The following is a 14,583-nucleotide window of genomic DNA, read 5'->3' as shown; positions in this document are numbered from 1 at the left end:
AGGCGAGCAAGCCGCCAGCCCCAGCAGCAAGCACCGCCATGGTCCCGGGTAGCTGCACACTTCCGGAGCCCGCTGCCCGCCCCAGAAGCTCACACCGGCCCGCGCAGAGCGCGGCGCATGTAGCCATGGCAACGCCGGGGGGCCCTCCTCTAGCGCTTGCGTCTGTGTCCTCCCGAGGCTAGACGTGAGAGGGCAGAAATTGCGGAGCCAATGGGAGCCAGGGCTCGGCCAGGACGGGGGCTGGGGGGAGGCTTATGGGGCAGCTGGGCGGGGCCGGGGTGGGCGGTGCCGAGCAGTCTTCCTCACCTGCAGCTGGCGCCGGCCGGATGCTGGGGCGGTGCTGCCACCAGTGGGCGGGGCTGCGGGGCGGTGGGGCAGCGGGGCGGGGGCACCCTCACCTGTCCATGTGTGTGGCTCAGCCTGGGCTCCGCGGCCTCCCCTTGCACCGGACGTGGACCCAGGCTGCCGTTGGGCAAGATAGAGGACTGAGCCAAGGCACAAACGGCTGGCCAGGTAGGGCACCTGAAGTGCAGATCCTCCAGGCCCGCTGCCGGCCTTGAATTCACGCTGCTGGGCAGTTTCCAAGGAGACGGGATCTGTCCTAAGAGGGGAGATAGGGCAGGGGTGCCAGATGCCGGGTTAGGTGCGGTCTTACAGGCTAGCCACGGTGAGAGTGTTCAGAGAAGCCCCTGTGTTGGCGGGGCTAGGAATTTGGGGTATGGGGTGGGGATTGTGTGTGCCATGCTCTGTGGTCTCCCCAAGAACTCTCACCCCCAAGCAACGGACCCTGCTCCCTCCACCATTCACTGCACCCCCTGCCTTCCCCAGCACCACTACCCCTGCCCCCAGAGTGTCCCATGACCTCTCCCCACACCGGGCACCGTCCCTGTTACAGGTACTGAGGTCCTGGTGGTTCCAGCCCGAGGGTGGGGGCTGTATCTGACCAGTTAGGATGCCTGGAGCTTTGTATGAAACCTCAGAGCATAATGCAGACGTGCACAGAGGCCCCTCAAACAGGATTCCCTGAATGGCCCTCCCACCACGGACCCACAGCGCAGCTGCCACACCAGGCCAAGCCTGCTGGAAGACCGCTGGTCCCTCTCATCCTGTTCCTGATCAAGAGTGCACCGGCCACACTGCTGGGTATTTAGGGGGCCTTAGAAGAGCAGCTGGTATTTTCATGGGCAAATATTTGCTCTTTTGGGAAGATTTCAGTGCAAAGGGATGTAGGATATGCTTTTTCTGTTGCCCTGAAACTGGTGACTAGGATGCAAACTTAAGTCAAAACAGGTTTTAGAGAGAGCTGCAAAATATCTAACCCAAAGATCACTGTTCCCCAGCAAAGGCAACACCACCTGGCCGGTGGGGTCCTGGTCCCTCATTCTGGAGGTTGGGGTTTGCACCCTCCAGCTGGGACAGAGCCCGAAACAGCTCTGAACACGCTCCAACAGGCTTTCCCAGCAAAAACGGCCTTTATTTTGAATCTGGGTGAAGGAACCAGCTGAGACATCTGAGTAAATCTTCCTGGGTGTAACCAGGCCTTTTATGCTGAATGAAAGAGCGGCTCTACACATGCTAACTTCTTAGAACTGAATGTGTGTCAAAACCTTCATGCATGTAGCATGTTGGGAACAGCGTTTCATGGTGAGGGGAACTATATAACTTACATGTGTATGGGGAAGCCCTCACTCCAACCGGCTTTTCCTGCGCACACTGCCTTTATTTCGAAATTGGCTGTTGCTGAGAAATCTTGGTAAGCTTTCCTAGGTGTAACCATGCCCATTATGCTGGACGAATGAGCGGCTCTACACTTGTTCACATCTCAGAAATGAATGTGTGTTGAAGCCGTCATTCATGTAGCGTGTTGGGAACACAGTTTTGTGGTGAGAAGAACTATGTAAATTACATGTCTATGGTGAAGCAATTGCTCGAAATGGGTATTCCAGCGCATACTGCCTTTATTTCGAAACTGGCTTCTCAGAAGACCTGTGGTCTCCACTGCAGGTCTGTCTCCAAGCCCTGGGCCAGCATGGTGACTCTGCTCCCCCTGTCTATTCTGGGAGGTCTAGGGGTCCTCCATGGCCCTTCCACCATTGTTTCTTTTGGAAACACCCCACAGATGAAATGGGCCTGAGAACAGGAGAGCTGGATGCCAGCAGCCACTGCCCAGTTTGTGGCTCCTGGGAGGGGCATCTCCTCTCTGTGGGCTCTGATCTCACCTACCCTCTCCCCAACCCCCACCCCTCTCCTCCTGCATTTCCCGATTGATCCCTGGATAATGGTCCATACCAGGAATGACCTGGGAGAGGTTTTATGAGTCTTTAAGGGAAAAAAAAAAGAAATCTTTAAACAAATTACTGAAAGTAACTTCCAGCTTTCCCGGGAAAGCCCTCTTTCCAATGTTTAAGGCTAGTTGACAGGGTGTCAAATTGCCTAACCACTCACATCTGAGCAACTGCTAACTCTTTCCAGTTCCCCGCAGCATCCACCTCTGGCAGCTTGGCCACAAGAGGGCAAGAAAGCTCTTTCCCCATGCCAGCTCCAGCGTGGCTTTGGAGGCAGTGGAGGCTGAGAGAAAGGGCCCCGCCCTGAAGTTTGGGCGGCCTCCAGCCACAGCCAGAGGAGCAGGAGTTTTCAGAGTGCCCCAGGAGGGAAACCAGGCAAGGCTGCCTGGCCCAAGTCTTCCCTGCCCAGAGAGCCCCATGAACTGCTTTGGGCCCCACTCCCCATTTGGGCCCCCTGCAAAAAGGTACCACGGGATCCACACCTGAGAAGGCAGAAGGATGGCCCTTTGGCCTGGGGTCCCAGCAGGTGTGTCCTGTGATACCTGTGGCCACATATCTTCCTTGTCTCTCCAGGTCAGTGAAGGGTCTGTGCTGGGCACCTTGGTGCTCAGGAACATGGGAACAACTCTAAACTCAGAAGGACAGAGAGACTCTGCCTGGAAGCAAGGATTCCAGGGAGACGCCTTGCCCAGAACTGGGGGACTGTGTGCTGAGTAGACCCCTGGAGGCAATGTGGGGCTGTGGGGTCCTCATCAGAGAAGGGAGCAGGTGTGCTTTCCGGGGGTGGAGCCCTGCTTTGTCCAGTCATGTCCTTGTGTAAGACTCATTTACAAACACCTTCCAGTCCACCTAGGGGTGGCCTCAGAGTTGGGGGTAGAGGAGGAGAGTGAAGGGTGCAGACTTAGGGCCCCCTGACCCACCCAGGGAGCCAAGGGTCAGTGGGAACATCGTGGGAGTCTAGTGCAGGGGTGGAGGACGAGAACTAAGAACATGCCAAGTCATGCAATAAAGTGACCTGTGATCACGAGACACATGTGGCTGTACACCAAAGGAGGGAGATAGAAATTTAGACCCAAGCTCTGAGAATCTTGAGAGGGGCTGGAGGGTCCCAGGAGCCCTGAGGAACAGCTCTTCTAGGGGCACAGATATCCCAATAAACACATTTCTCATGGATGCTTTTTGGGGTGCAGAGTGAGTTACCAGGATCCTAAAACTAGTATGGAATCCCACCCCCTTGTTCATCAGGATTCCTGGCAATAAATTGCTGTCATTTGTTCCTGGACATGCACAGGGGAGGTGACTGCTGTGGTGGTCACTGCAGGACTAGAATCTTCTGGTGTGGGCTCTGTGACCACAGAAACCCAGGGGGATTTCTTAACGGGAGCACCTGGAGTCCATGCCTGCAAGGACCACCCTCATGGGATGGCCAATGATCCCGTGGTACCCAGGTCACCAAGTGACGAATTTGTGAGGTTGCCTGGGGTAACCTGGGGACATGTAGGTTTCTGTGGTCAGCACGTGGGCCCAGCACTGCGGGATGGTCTGCACAAAGAGGGGCCTGCCCTTCTGATGATGGCTTCTAACACCTGCAGGGAAACTGCTCCCTGGGCGCCTGGAGGTCCATATTGAGAGCGTCCTGCCAGCCATGAGGGATCACCTTCCCCTGATGCAGAGGCAGACCTCTCCCCCTTGAGGCCCAGGGGACACCTGGCTCAGGTCCCAACTGTGTGCCCTGGACACACAGAGCCCCAGATCTCTGGCACAGACTGGGGTGTGGTTGTGTCGGGGCAGAAAAGGCCCAGGTAAGGGGCTCATTCAGGGACAGAGGCCACTCTGCAGGGATACTGGACCTGGCAGCAATACACTGCTTCAGAACTTACCTGGGCTGGGTTTCCAAGCTGTGGGATGGAAGGGTCTCTCCTTCCTGCGGTGCAGTGGGGGGAACTAGATCCATCGTCAATATCAGCCCTGAAAATGGAGGCTGCACTACATCCATTCCTGGAAAGATAAATCAGGCCCCTCCAGTCCAGGTGACTCAGAAAGTCAGTCAGCAATGTTCGGGGCCCCCAGTTTAGGCTTTGAATTAGAGCTGAGCGGCTCAGGAGGCCAGATCCCTGTCCGTGGCTCCAGGAGTAGGCTTTCTGCTGGGGGACAGGATCCTCACAATCACCTGTGTCTTTGTGGGACTTTACCCTCTGACCAGCTGGGAGGCAGGGTGCAGTTGTGGGAAATGGTGTTTCCATGAGCAGAGGGCCACCAAGTGGTGGGGGCACAGGAGACTGTGAGAATGAGTCCCGCAAAATTTCTGGAATCAAAAAACTGGCAAATGTGAAAAAGTGCATAATTTGTTTTATCGAAAAGGCTGCTTATGTACGTTTGGAGGGCCAGGTTCAAAGACTCTGCATCCATCCAGGACAATAGCATCAAGAGAAGAACAGACAGAGCAGAAGGAGATCTGGGGTTTCCCCCAGGAATGAGGTGGAACAGGGATTTCTGCAGATTTGCAAGGCGTCCCCTACCACTGAGCATGGGGTTACAACCCCACGTGACCACCGTCGTGTTTGGCTTGGGCTCTGGATCTGGCCTGCTCATTTATTCTTCCAGCTGAGTTCCAGAAACTCAGAGGGTGGACTTTGAGGGGCTGCGTTTGGAACCTAGTGAGGAGCTGGATGGTCCTTTATATTGAGTCCCTTCAGCCTAATCACCGTAGCTGAATCCCAACACCCCCCAGGCACCCAGGGTGGCTGTGGAGGGAGAGAAAGCCTGGCAGGCGACCTAGGGGTCCCACTGCTCTGTCCCTCCCTTGTCTTCATTCCCTTTCACCCCAGAAGGTGTGATTGTCTCGTGTCATGGTGGCCACCGTAGTGTCCCTCCCAGCAATCTCTCTTCTCCATCAGGTGGGGTTCCCAACCCCACTCAGCCTTCTCTCTGCATGGATGCTGAAGGACCAGGACCACCTGAATTTCTGAGCTTGAGCAGTAAGGTGGAAAAAAAGAAACCAATGGAAACAAAGAAACAAGTTATTGTGGCAAAACTGCCCACCACAGAGAAGCTGCCCTGAGTGGAAGGGAGGGTGTGGGCATGCCCATTTGTTTCCTGTCTCCCAGTGCTCTTAGCTTTCTTATTGCAGACCTGCATGGTTACAACAAAATGATCTGCAAAACTGAAAATATTTACTCTCTCGCTTTTACAGAAAAGGCTGGCCAGCCTCTGGTCCGGTACCAGGCAAGTGATTGGAGTCCCTTTCCAGTTTGGAAACATCTGGGCAGGCCCAGGTTTGCAAAAGTCTTTAAGAGTAGTTACGGAGTTTTGCTTCTAAAATTCTTTAAGGCTGTATATACTTCTGAGATGCGGTTGTGCTGTGTAATTCTGAGCCGGGATTTTCTCAAACTGTTTCTCACTTCTTATACCAGACATTCCTAAATTCCAAGGGGAACTGTATATTAAGGAAGCCATGGAATTTAGGAAAAGGATACAGATCTCATTTCCTTTTAAGCATCAGTGTACCTCCATCATGGCATTATTGGTTATGAGTTATTGATAGGGGAATTAAATAGTAAACAGATTAATAGAAAATAGGGGATTTTAGGTACACAGGTTCATCTTTTCAACATTTTTTGTAATATTTGCAGTTTAAGATGGCCATTCCTGAGAAACAGGTAGCCTCTTAGAATGAAATGGCATTTCCTCTGAACCATACTTAATTTTTATTTCGTAGACAGCAGGAAGGGTAATCACACATCACACATTTGGGGACGTCAAAGAGAAAATGTAACTTTCTGGGAGCGCACTCCCCCATCTCCCCCTGCTCTTTTCACTGTCCCATTCTCCCTGGAAGGCTCTTTCTTATCTTCTTCTCATGGCTCCAGTAACTCTTTCTTCCTCCTCATCCCTCAGCTGGTAAGGTTACTTTTCTACTTTGAACAAGCAAACAAGCCAACAGAAGAGAAGTTTCACAAGCAACTCCCAGCACATCCGCTCACCTAGTGTTGTCTGTGACCTCACTCTCGGTGCCCCACCTCTTATTACAGGTGACATCGAAAGCCAATTCCTCGAAAAGTCCCCAGGGCCCCATCCCTCCCATCTTCTCTGGGTTGTCACTCCCAAAACCATCCTCTCTTTCACTACCTCATCTATTTTGTTCTGCTAGTTGGCTCCCATCAGTATATAAACGTCCATCTTCTTAAAAGAAACAAACAGCACTCCTTGACCCTAATTCACCCCCACCAATTGCCACCCTGTGTCTTTGCAGCAAATCTTTAAGGAGTTGTTTAAACTCACTGTCTGCATCTTCTCTTGAGCCATCCCCTTTTACACCCACTCTGGCTCTTCCCCTGATCCCTCGCTCTATGGAAACTGCCCTGTCAAGGCCATCAGTGACCACACGTTGCTAAATATAGCGGTCAATTTTCAGTCCTCATCATGCGTAGACCCTCGGCAGCATTTGACCCAGCTCTTCCATCCCTCCTCCCCCGTGTTCCTGCTTAACTTAAACTCCAGCCCATCGCTCTGTCTGTTTTCTGCTTTTGGTCTACTGGCTGGTCCTTTGCCAATGTCTCCTCTTTTTCCCAAACATACACTGTGGGTGTGCCCCAGGGTTGGCTCCTGGGCCTCTCATCTCTCTCTCTGCTATTCCTTTGGTGGAAGCAACCCAGCCTTGGAAATTGGCATGCCATCAATTTCTCGATTTCTCCAAAACTCCCTGATTTGCCCTTTCCATCTGGACCTTTATCCCTGAGACTCACATTCTTTTTCTTTCATTAATCTTGCTTTCACATTCATACATATGTTCTACTATGTAATTACTTTTCCAAATTTTGTATCAGTAAATATATATATCATGTAAAATGCTCAAATCTGTATTATTTCCACTAAGATGCTTATTCTACCTTAGAACCTTTCTGCATTTCTGTATTTATGTGAAAAAAGCGAATAGCATTTCTACAAGCCTCATAGTTAATCAGTGTGTTTGTTTGGGGCTATTATGTAACATGAAATAATGATATATTAACATAGTCCTTTTTCATTTATTTTTATGTAACACCAAGATGAGGTTTTTGCACTGAACACTGGTTTTATTGAAATTTTACCTACGTTATGGACAGTCAGTTTATGTGAAAGCCCTCATTTCTCCCCTTTCTGATATATTTTCCATTTGGCTATATATAACATATACCTTGGCATGAAACAAACTTCCCAAATCATTCACATAATACAATTAATACATTTAAATTATATTTTTTAAATGTTAAAAAGAAAAAGAAAACAGACTCCTCTACCTATTTGGCATTTCTGTGGCAATATGTAATACACACCTTAACCATGACATTGAAGAACTGAGCTGATACCAGCCCCTTTCCACCTGCTCAGCTCCACCTTGTCCCATCCCTTGTGGATGGAGAGGACATCCCTCCCATTGTCCAGGTCCAGATGTTGGAACAATGTTCTTTCTGTCTTTCTCTTACACACACAGACAGCAAATCCAGCTTGTTAGAAAATTCTGGGTATTCTGTCTTCTTAACCACCTGCTCCCTGCTCCCCGCCCTCCTAAGAGCCACCTTCAGCCCTTCCTGGACACCAATAGCCTCCTGTTTCCATCTTTGCTTTCCTACAATCTCTCATCCACACAGAGTCAGAGGGAGCCTGCAAAAGCATACATTGATGGGGTGGGTTTAGTTCAGTGGTAGGGCGCATGCTTAGCATGCAAGAGATCCTGGGTTCAAAAATGATTATAAATCAATAAAAAATGTTAAAAAAAAAAAGAGATCCTGGGTTCAATCCCCAGCACCTTCATTAAAATAAATAAATTACCTCCCACAAAAAAACACAAACACAAAAGCTTAAGTTGGACTATATCACCCCTCCCCTCAAAAATCACTAAACGGGTCATCATTTCATTAGGAGCCAAAGTCGTCACAAAGGCCTCAGGACCCGGCGTGCTCTGCCACTCTGCCCACACTCTCCCCCTCACTCAGGGGGCCTCTGGCTCCGGTTCTTCCTTCTTCCTCCAGATCTATTCTGCTTCAAGTTCATTACTCCGTGAGATCTGCCAGGATTGCCTTATTCCCTCCTGCCTGCCTCCCACCCCACCGCCATCACCGGAGTTTGCTCATATCACTCTTTTTTTTTTTTTAATTTTTCCAAGCTCTTACTACCCCCAACATGCTGCCTGTTTCCTCTACTAAAACTCTGAGCCCCCAGTGATGGGGAGTCATGTCTATTTTGTTGACTGATAAAGCCCGAGAACCTTGTGAATTGGTCTAGTTAGGAGATTCCCGTACGTAGTAGGAGCTTATACACATTTGCTGAATGACTGTAGATGCCCTGGTCCAATCCGATGAAGCACTTCTGTGTCCTGCTCAAAGAATAACTGTCCTTTCCACCTGAGAGGGGGTGACAACTTCCTTGGTGATCAAAGGCAAGATCTTTTTGCTTTATGCTGTTAACCTTAGGCGGGGAGACTGGGGGATCTTCATATATATTTTTAAATTTGGTTCACTCTGCAGTTTGTCTTTGCTCTCTGTATAATTTTGAGAAACTCTTTATGAGTGATCATTCTTCCTTCAGATTGAACAGGGTCCAGGGTGAAGGACCAAGCCTGTCCCATCGGCCATCCTATGTGTCATGTCCTGGGACCCAGTGGATGCTCAGCACGTAAGTGAACAGACTGGAGTGAGTGAAGAGATGGGAGCATCTCCTTATTGTGGTGGCTGCTCTCTGTCAGATGCCTTGAGATTTGAGGAAGGGTTTACAAGTGCGGAGAGGGGAGATCAGGTCCTCTGTGCTCTTCCTGAGTGCCCTGGCTTTACCCATTCCCCCAGCCCACTCTGGGCAGCCAAGTTGAGGAGCTGGGCCACCGGATGTTGTGCTGATCAATAATCCACCTTCACCCCAAGTCCGGGGGGTAGGGACCCCTGGTTGTAGTCTCTGGAGTCAGGCCCTTGGAGGAATTCCTCACTGAACTATGTTTTGGACCTTTTATTTTTCTCTATAACCACCAGCTGAAGAAGATTGTCTTAGACACATGGAAGCTGAGGACGCCTACTGTCCCCTCGGAACCCAGGTGGGGCTGGGAGTCTGCTGTTTGTATAGCCGGTGGGCTCGTGTTGCTTTGGGCATCCCTGTGTCTGAATTCCTGCAGTACACTCTGTGGTAAGGAAGGGGTGCCTGGCAGGGAGGGAAGTGGGTCGGGAGACTGCACAGCTGTGGAGATGTTAACCTGGGGTGTGCAGGAGCCTGCTGATGCATGGCATCTCGGTTCAGGGAACTCTTCAGCCTCAGAGGGGTTCCCACTCCTGCAGGGGCCATTTGATCAGGGTGCTGGGCTGTCAGGGGACCGCAGGGTTCCCAGTGAGGATTACAGTGCCTTCAGGCAATGGGAAATGAGGGGTCCAGCGGCACTTGAATTAACTGTGCACCCAAACCCAGCCCCCACCTCTTTCAGCCTTTATCCTTATCTGCAAAACTGGAATTTTATTAACCATCCCGCGGGGTCGTTGATGGGCTAGGACAAACTAGACAGTCAAGAGCTGGAATTCCTCTGTCCCCTGATTGTTTTCCTTCTTTCTGACTATTTGCTCTCACAAGCTCAGTCTCTCTGTCTCTCTCTCTTTCACTTCTAACTTTCTCTCATGCTCTGGTTTCATTTGACTTCCAACCACCGCCCCTCACCCTCGCCAATCCCCAGATGAGTGAACTTGATTTCTGTGTGTCAGTTCCAAATTCCCAGGAAAGATGCTCTGTCTCCCTCTGGATCTGTTGTCCAACCCATCAGTTGTGGCCAGATGAGGGAGTCCCTCTGGGACCAGTGGAGGGTCTCCGCCCAGCCCCCCAGCCACCATTTTGGGAGCACATATCTCTCCAAGGAGGAGGTACTGGCTGTGACCTTGTGTCAGTCAGTATGAATTTATGTCTCCTCTTGCCCCTCCTTCATCCTCCTAAACAAAGATGAAAATTAAACACTCCCGGGATTTGTGTCATGGAACACGCAGGGTGGGGGCTAAGGGGGCTGGAATCTCTGCTGCATTTAAGGGACTACAGTGAATCCCCAATGAGAGCCTGCAAAGGGAACACCACCGCCCCCACCTGGCACTTAGGGTGCTGAGTCTGCGTGATGTTGAGCTAGGCTTCTGACCACAGCTCAGGGGTCTGGTCTGACCAGTTAGCCTTTGAAACCAACCAGCTTTGGATTCCTCAATCCCTCCCTGAGGTTTTACCTGAACCACCAGCTTCTGCATCTCTGAAGACAGATGGTGAGGACCCTTCACGTAAGCCGTTCGCACAGCCCTGTGCAGGCCTTTGTGCTGCACGGTCTGCCCGGCGAGATAACTGAGGTTGGTATTTTACTGATGTTAGAAATAGTCTGGTTTCCCTATGTACTGTTTCACTGAACAAGCAACAGAAGCCACCTCTCGCTGATAAAAGCAAAAAGGGACTTAATGAGAAGATGCTGGGAGGGTGTATGGATTGGCCAGGACCGGAGCCAACCCAGGAGCTGTAGGAGGTGTTAGGGAGCCCCAGGCACCAGGCCGGGCTGGGTGCTACCGGGCCCCCTGCCACCCCAGAAGGGACCCCTCTCCACCCGACCCTCCACCTCACTCACTGCAGGTTCATATCCCGGCAGGGCCAGGTCACACTGAAGCCACCAGCACACACCTCAATGGGGGAGTTGACACCGTCTCAGCTGAGGGCGTGCCCGGTGTAGGGAGAGGCCCAGTTAGAAGAAGGCGGTTCCCCTACTGTTCCGAGTTAAGGTGCAAGTCAGTGCCCATCACTCAGGAGAGCCAGGCTGGACGGACCTCATTGCGGTGACTAGGCCGTCTGAGTTCACTTAATACTTTCTATGTTTGAAGGCCCTGGAGGGAGAAAAAGTGAAGTTTCTAGAACTTATTTTGTGTTTCCCATGTACCAGGTGCGGTAAGCAAGCCACTTCAGACAAGACCCAGAGCAACCACGTTAATAGGCCACGGAGCAAGTAGTGCAGTCAGGCCTCTGTGGACCCGAAACCCGTGTCCCCATCAGCTCAGTAGTTACCAGTGGAAACTGGGGGGATTCATGGGACTGTGTGCTCCTGTAGGGGCTGGGATGTGTGTGTTTAAATCCACATCTTCAGAAACTCGGCTAGAACCACAGCCACTTATTGCACGGAGGCAGAGGAGGGGAGGATTCCAGCCTTTGTTCCAGCTCGTGTGGAGCTCAGAAATTGCTCCTTCTGTCCTGAAAACAACACCAGAGCTGAGGGAGCTGCAATCCCACTGTAATTCTTAGATCCCAGAAAAATGAGGGGAAAATCTGCTCCCAACACAGAGAGGCAGCCAGGCAAGCTTGGCGAGTCACAGCTCCCAGGGCAGAACCCGCTTTTGTAACAACCCCCAGGGCAGGCAGATTTAACAGGTCCCTGAGGCCAGTGGAAGTCTCAGCGTGGGGAAGTCCGAGTGTGACAACTCCAGGGGGCCAGTCAGAGGGGCCCCCTGCTCTTTTTCATGAATTTTACCTCCAGGACCGTGTCCTGTTCTCAGAATGAAGGGCTCAGAGGATAACTCCTCATGCTTCCTGCCTGGAAAGGAGAAAATAACTCTATTGAAATATACCCAAAACATTCTGTTTCATTTGGGGAAGTTGTTTGTTGTTTGTTTGTTTTTTTAATGAGAAATTATTTTACCAGAGCCTAACCAACCTGGGAGAAGGGAAATCCCTTCTGTCTCACCCAAATTGGGGTGGGGGGAAAGAGACACACTTGTGGAGGTCACAGCTCAGGGCATAGGCTCAATGAGAACTAATCACAGGACTACAGATGCCCTGCTCTGTCCTGCTCCCCCAACACCTTACCTCCATGTCAGTAGGGCCCCTGTGTAATAACAGGAATAAAACTAAAAGAAGTAAATGTCTCAGGAGTGTCAAGGGAAAACCCAAAGACAGCGGGGAGATGAAAACAAGGACACACAGGCTGTTTTAGCCTCTCACACCAATAGCTGTAGCAAACTACACACAGCCCATCCCAGTAGATAAACAGAAAACCTCACAGAAGAAAGTATTTATTTTGGTTCTCTTACCCAGTGCATTCCATGGTGCATCCTTGCCTAGAATTGAGTGGAAGCAAGTCCATCTCAGAAGGGACATAACTGAAGAGGGATGGCTTTCCAGACTCTGATGGGCAGAGAGAGCTGCAGCCTGGGTGAGAGCATGGTGAGGGGTGGGGTAGGGGGTGGGCTGCCTTCTTCCCCAAATAAGGAAACTTCCTGAGGCCAGCACAGGAGGGAGGGCCATGGGGTGGAAGCAGCCAGACTTCTTCATGAGAACTGATGGGATGCCTCAAAGGGACCATTCAGGTACCAAAACTGGGCCGTGAGGGTGGGAGCCAGTCGGTCTGACTCAAAGCCCAGGACTGAGGTGGGCGTACAGCAGGCCGGTCTTACTTGGCTGGATCCATTTCACTTCTCCGAAGCCCTGTGTAAAACATGAAGCGTGGACGGCCTTGTGAGCACAGCTCTGCCCTCAAGACCTGTTTCAACTCCTCTCTTCCCGGAAAACAGCATCTCTGAGCCCGCCCTTGGTGACCTCAGAGAGATCACCCTAGTGGCCCAGGCTAGTGACCGGGAACATGTACCTTCCTGCAGCCAACCCCAGACGTCCACTGATGCATCATATACTGGCAAAGATGTGAGTTCCTGTGCATTTGTCTAACAGCAGAGACTCTGCCACAGGCCCAAGAGGTGGTGTGTGGGACATGCAGGGGTGCAGGAGTGTAGGCAGTGCAAAAGTGTAACTGGTGAAAGGGGTGCAGGGGCTGTGGAGGGCGCAGGAAGTTCAGGGGATGCGGGGGTGCAGGGGTGCAGAAGTGCAGGCAGTGCAGAAGTGCAGATAGTGGCAGGGGTGCAGAGGTGCAGGGAGTGTAGGGATGCAGGGAGGTGCTCATTCACGTGGCCAGGATTAGAAGGCAAGTGCACATCCTCGCAGTCAGCCTGACCCCGGGAGGCTAGTGCAATCGTTTGGGGCGGCGGAGGCGGCGGTGCGTGGGAGGCTGCCAGGGCAAGCCGGTCGATTTCTTCTCTTCCCTGCAGCTTGGCCTAGGGGGGCCTTGGCCGCTGGAGATTCGCCAGATGTTCGACTCCAGGTAAGCTTGCTCCTGGGAGGTGGGGCGGTTAGGTCAGGGGGCAGCGGCAGCGACAGGGGGGCGGAGCGCGGCTGCCTCTGGCGAACTGGTGGAATAGCTGCCTTCTCCCGGCTGCCGGGCCTGGGAGCGGCCTCTGCTGCCCCTGGTCACCGTACACGCCTGTCCCACTCAGCTTGCTGAGTCGGGACGGTGCCATTAATGTGCGGGGCCCACGGGGTTAGGGGGACTGCCGCGCGGAAACCGGTCAGTTCACTCAGCTCTCCCCCGCGGCGGAGCCAGTGGCAGCTTCTGCTGCCGTAGAGGCGGGACGCGGGTCTCCAGGTGAGCTTGCCCCTGGGAGGCGGCGGCGGCGGCTGCAGGGGGAGGGGTTCCGTTCCAGGGAGTAGCTCCATTTCTTCTGTCCCGCGCGGCCTGGCCTGAGGGCGACCTTTGCCGCCGGAGATTTGCCTGCGGTCCGACTCCAGGTGAGGTTGCACCTGGGAGATGGGTGCGGTGCAGTCAGGGGGCTGGTAAGGTGGTGGCTGCGGGGATAGGGAGGCTGCCCCGGGGTAGCTTGTGTATTAGCTCCCATGTCAGTGCCGCGTGGCCTGCAGGCGGCATCTGCTGCGCCAGGTTCCCGGACACCCCTGTCCCACTTTGCCTGCTGGGGGCGTGAGGCAGGGAAGTCAGGGTGCACGGGTGGCGGGGGTCGGGGGCCTGCAGCGGGGGAGCGGGCCCATTTGCTCCCATCTTCCCCGCGGCTTGTCCTGGGGGCGGTGTCTGTTGCCCTGGGTTACGGGACACGTGTATCCTAGTCGGCCTGACCCCGGGAGGCGGGCGTGGTACGTTGGGGGTGGTGGCAGCAGCGGCAGGTTTTCCCATGGAGCCGGTCCATTTGCTCCCATTTCCCCCCATGGTTTGCCCTGAGGGCGGTCTCTGTTGTCCCAAGTTCGCCGGACGTCCATCTCAAGGTCAGCCTGCTTCCTAGAGGAGGCCACCGTGAGGTCAGGGGTCAAGAGAGGTGGCTGCTGCGGGGGTAGGTGGCTGCCTTGGGGAGCTGGTGGATTGGCTCCCGTCTCCCTGATTGCCTGGTGTGGGAGTGGCCTCTCCTCCCCCAGATCACCAGACACACCTGTCCCATTCAACCTGCTGGGGGAGGGGTGCCCTTTGCGGTGCCTTTAAGGTGCGGGGGTGGCGACGGCGGGG

At 53.0% G+C, this 14,583-nt stretch overlaps 1 long non-coding RNA gene across 1 annotated transcript; it reads left to right on the top strand.

Annotated features, from left to right (window-relative positions):
• Positions 1 to 377: 377 nt before the first annotated feature.
• Positions 378 to 9,423, top strand: LOC141577829 (uncharacterized). Its single transcript, XR_012507297.1, has 4 exons — positions 378 to 513; positions 5,479 to 5,560; positions 8,853 to 8,939; positions 9,287 to 9,423. It is a non-coding gene; the product is annotated as an uncharacterized LOC141577829 (long non-coding RNA).
• Positions 9,424 to 14,583: the final 5,160 nt, after the last annotated feature.

The sequence above is a fragment of the Camelus bactrianus genome, chromosome 6 (assembly GCF_048773025.1).
Source record: "Camelus bactrianus isolate YW-2024 breed Bactrian camel chromosome 6, ASM4877302v1, whole genome shotgun sequence".
In the NCBI taxonomy this organism is placed as follows: Eukaryota; Metazoa; Chordata; class Mammalia; order Artiodactyla; family Camelidae; genus Camelus; species Camelus bactrianus.
The sequence above is the reverse complement of the archived record's forward strand: the minus strand, read 5'-3'. Positions and strand labels throughout refer to the sequence as shown.